The following is a 4,756-nucleotide window of genomic DNA, read 5'->3' on the forward strand; positions in this document are numbered from 1 at the left end:
ATGTCTTGCTGTCTTCCTCGAAACAAGGCCTTCAGTTTACCTGGATTCACCAACATTTTTAGAGTATGCTTTGATTCACTATTGTGTGATTCACTCTAACCTGTGGCTTTCAAAGTCAATATGAATTTGGTGAATAATTACCAAAATAATTGATCAAAATCAGGTTCAATACAGTTTAGAACTTGAACAGTTCCACTTCTTGATTCATGCAATCTTCAGGAGAAAGAGAAGAAATGTTCTGCCTAATTCACATAGTTCTAAACCCTTAACAGATCCACAGCAATTTGTTTTGAGTACAATTGTCGCTCTCTGTACAGCAAACACATTACTCCTTGAAGATAAGTGACCCTGCTCTGCTTCTCCTCCTTTCCCATGAGTTGACATCATGCCTGGACTGTTTATATACACATAGTGTTTATAAAAATCATGGATAATTTTTTTTGAAAAGTAGAGATGGACTGGGAAACAAAGAAGAGACAGAGAGACCTCCTATCTGCTGTTTCCCTACTCTAATGACCACAGTGCCTGGTGCTTTGTCATACTAAAATTGAGAGCTGAGAACTCAATGCAAGTCAACCACATAGGTAGCATGGGCCAAGAATGTGAGTTATTGCCTGCTTCCTCCCAGAGTTTGCATTATCAGGACGTTGGAATGGAGAGCAGCACTGAGACTGAAACTCAGGCCCTTCCAGGGAATGCAGGAATCCCAAATGGCTACATAAAACACTAGTCCCACGATCATATATAATCCAAATAAAAGTGATCTCTGAGATCAACTAGTCCAAATTTATTTTGATGTTTAGGGATGAGCAATTCATACCTCAGTGATATATAGTGTCACAAATACTTCAGTAAGTGAGATATTCTTAGAATCCCAGTTTTCCAGGCCCGGTACCATGTCATAGAGGGTAAAGCCACCACCCCCGCTAGGGCATTCATATTGGCTTTGGTTCAAGTCCCAGCTGCTTCATTCTGTGAGTTTGCCATATGGACTGCTTCCTATGTTGGAGCATTCACTCCTTTTTAATTCTATCCACTTTTATCGTGAAACACTTAATTCAATCTGTATGATCACTTTAATGCTTAATCCTATCCAAATGCTCACTTTATCTCTTAAAATGCTATTTTTACCACTGTGCTTTAAGGTATTTGGAAACCCATGGCAAGTTTTTAAACTGTACCCTTAGAAGTAAGTTTTTACAAATGTATGACGAAGTAACAGATTTACATTTATAAATTTCATACATTTCACAGTTACAACAGTGAGTACTTCCCACCATGCTGATCCTCTAACTCTTCGTTTTCTTCCCTCTCTTATTCCCACTCTTATTTTTACTAAAATCTATTTTCAATTAACTTTATGCACATATGATTATTTCTATGTTGAGCAAAGAGTTCAAAATAGTATGAAGGAAAAAAAAAAAAAACTGTTCCTCAACCTTAAAGACAAAGGCTGTTCAAAGTCATTGCTTCTCTGGCACTTTTTTTTTAATATAAGGAACACAGACTTCGTGCATTTCATACATACAAATTTAGGAACTGGTGATTCCACCACACTACCTTCTTTCTCCCAACAATTCATATTTTAATATGGAAACCTCCAGTGTTCCTCAGTTCCAGGTTTTCTATAATCTTGGAAGGTAATCAGCACTGTCTCCTGCAGTCCACCTTCCACCACGCTAGCCTTCTGCTCAGGATAATTGCTCCACAGCACCCAAGGTCCTGAGGCCGCTGCTCCAGTTCACTCACTTCCACCCCCAACAAACTCATGGCCAAGTACGGGGAACTCGATGTGACTGGCGCAAACAGTACACTGGAGTGTGTCTGGTCAATGTTTCTAAATATTTGCCACAGCAATGGGCTAAACTCCTGGAAGAGGTGAAGTTGAGAAACTGCGGATTGTTAAGAATCAAGGAAGGACTGTGGTGTCCTTTACTTTGGATGAAGATATTTCAAATATTCATGATTCTGATGCGAAACCAGCTATAGTCAGTGATCCTCAAGATCATCCCTGTGTCTGGAAAACTGCTGGATGGTAAACGGTATTTACTGAGAGCTCCTTGGAGAGGCTGTCTCTGGAAGGAGCTGGAATAAAGAGCTGAATGCCAACATGTGGCCAGTGAGAATTACATGAGATTGAAGAGATGGTAAACAGAGGACTCCCCCAAAGCAGTAAGACCATCCCAACAACTGGGTATAGTTGTAACAACCAACTACAAACCTGTTGCTAATCATCAATACAACATTGACTATGAAAGGAGAAACAAGATGGAAAACGAGCCTGAGCTGATGAAGAGCAAGTTTTAGCCAGGCTGTTTACAGCCTTTGAGAAGCACTGGTAGTCCAACCTTAGGGACCTGGTGGACATCACAAAACAGCCTGTGGGCTACCTGAAGGAAACCTTGAGAGAAGTTGGTATTCAGAATGTAAAAGAGATCCACAAACATATGTGGGGGCTCAGGCCAGAATACAGACACTAGAGGGGAAAAGAAAAGAAAGATTAAGCCAGTACCTGGGGAGCTGGCTGGTGGAACCCCTGCAGGGTGACACTGAGCCTCAGCCTTGATTCTGAACACTTGAGTGCCTGGGTCTGTAGCAGTAACATGGCTGGTACTGTTGTTTCTGATGGTCAGTTTTTTAAACCTGTAATCCTTACAAAGTTTTATAATTTTTCTTTGAGAAGAAAGAAATTGAGTAACAGATTTGTATCCAACCAGATTATCCATGAATAGGAAAGGGTTGGGGAATTAAAAGGGTTTTTCTTTTTAAAGGATTACCTTCTAAATGTAAAGCGAGGACATTCTTTTCAAGATTAAGACTTTGTCTTGCTCTGTCTCTTGAGGAGCAGAGGTAATGTGGATTCCAAGAGGGGAAAGTCAGCTACAGAAACTGTTAAGAATGAAAAGCCAAAGTTCCATACTCCGAAATTGCTGGAAAACCATTTTTTTTAAATGAGAAGGGGGGAGAAGGTGCCTGTGTTTCACGTTCAGATGCATTAATAAAGGGAATCATAAGTTTGTAGTGAAATGTCAGTTTTCATCCTCAGCTCATTGTACTCTGCTGATATTGATGTGAGAAATGAACAAATACCTGCTCAGTTAGGACTTCTTGGAGCCAGCCTTGTGGCATAGAAGGTAAAGCTGCCACCTGCAATGCAGAATTCCCATATGGGAACCTGTTCAAGGCCTGGCTGCTCTACTTCCAGTCGAGCTGCTTGCTAATGGCCTGAGGAAAGCATCCAAAGTGGTCCAAGTGCTGGGCCTATGCTACTCTCATAGGAGCCCTAGAAGAAGCTCCTAGCTCCTGGCTTCTGCCTAGCCCAGGGCTGACCAACCAGCCAACTAGGGAGTGAACCAGCTGATGGGAAGATCGATCTCTCCTTCTCTGTAACTCTGACTTTTAAATAAATAAATATTTAAAAAGAAACAAAATCATAACCTCCAAGGAGATGGTATTAGAAGATGGATTATGATAGATTTTAGATCATGAGCTTGGTGCCCACATATTTGAAATTTCTGCCTTCTATAAAAGACCCCAGAGAACCCCTTCATCCCTTCTGACACATGAAGACACAGCCAGAAGATGCCATCTGCACACCAGGAAGATCCACACCAGATAACAAATGTGCTGGAGCCTTAATCTTAGACATCCCAGCTTCCAGAAGTGTGAGAACTAAATTTCTGTTCTGTATAAGCCACCAATTCTATGACATTGTTTACATCAGTCTGAACAGACTGAGATTAAATTCCACATGAGTGTACTTAAAGAAATTCTCATGCTGAAAAATGGTCTATCATTTATAAAGGATTCCATCTAAATTCAAATTTACTGATTGATAGACAATCTATATGGGTAGTGGGAAGATAAGTAGGCTGATCTGATAAATAAAATTAACTAAAAGTCAAGTTAAAGATGATGTCTACTGCTCATATTATCCATATTCATATTCATCTGCTTTGTCTGCATAAGATCAGGAATCACAGACTTCTCTCTGCGACCTCCTACCCATAATTCCAAAACCCTAAGCCTGTAGTACTATTCCTCTGCCTTCCTCCTCCCCTGAACACCTTCAAGAATCAGGGGAAGTGCCAGGGACCTGGAGGCTCAGCAGGGATACAGATATCAGGACAGTTGAACTCCAGAAGCTGAACCCTCCCAGGGAGCGCTGTGGCCTCTGCACAGCTCTTTGAACCAGGAATGGAGAGCCTCAAGACTGTGGAAACCCTAAAGAGAGGACAGCTCTGGGAAGAAGATAGGTGGAGACAAGACACATTCATAATAAAGAGCTCTTCCACTCTGCCAGCCCTGGAATACTGGGTCTGATGGTGGGTATGAGAAGTTGCTGACTGTATCTGAGGAAGGGCCACCTTCTGGATGTGATGGTCATGAGTGCCAAGAATGTGAGTCTTCCTGTGGGGTTTGCCTCCATCTGACCTGAGCAAGGCTGTGTGATGCCTCACCATAGGGAAGCTGGAACTGACATAAGAGGGGTTTGGTAACCTCCAGCTTATGCGGTATTTCCTAATTCTAATAATACGATTTGAATCTGCTCACAACAAGCCCCTGTGTGCACCCACTTAACAATTTTTTACTGAACATTTGTGAATAGAAAGGAAAAATGGTGGGTGAGTGAAGGAGGGAAAAAGCAAAGATGAGACATAAAAACAGTCCAGCTCCGCGGCTCACTAGGCTAATCCTCTGCCTTGTGGCGCCAGCACACCGGGTTCTAGTCCCGTCGGGGCGCCGGATTCTGTCC

General features: G+C 42.0%; 1 pseudogene; it reads left to right on the plus strand.

Annotated features, from left to right (window-relative positions):
• The first annotated feature begins 1,768 nt into the window (after positions 1 to 1,768).
• LOC100352194 (general transcription factor IIF subunit 2 pseudogene) lies at positions 1,769 to 2,504 on the plus strand (annotated as a pseudogene).
• The last annotated feature ends 2,252 nt before the right edge of the window (positions 2,505 to 4,756 follow it).

The sequence above is a fragment of the Oryctolagus cuniculus genome, chromosome 15 (assembly GCF_051225735.1).
Source record: "Oryctolagus cuniculus isolate XC-2025 breed Fujian yellow rabbit chromosome 15, ASM5122573v1, whole genome shotgun sequence".
Taxonomy (NCBI): Eukaryota; Metazoa; Chordata; class Mammalia; order Lagomorpha; family Leporidae; genus Oryctolagus; species Oryctolagus cuniculus.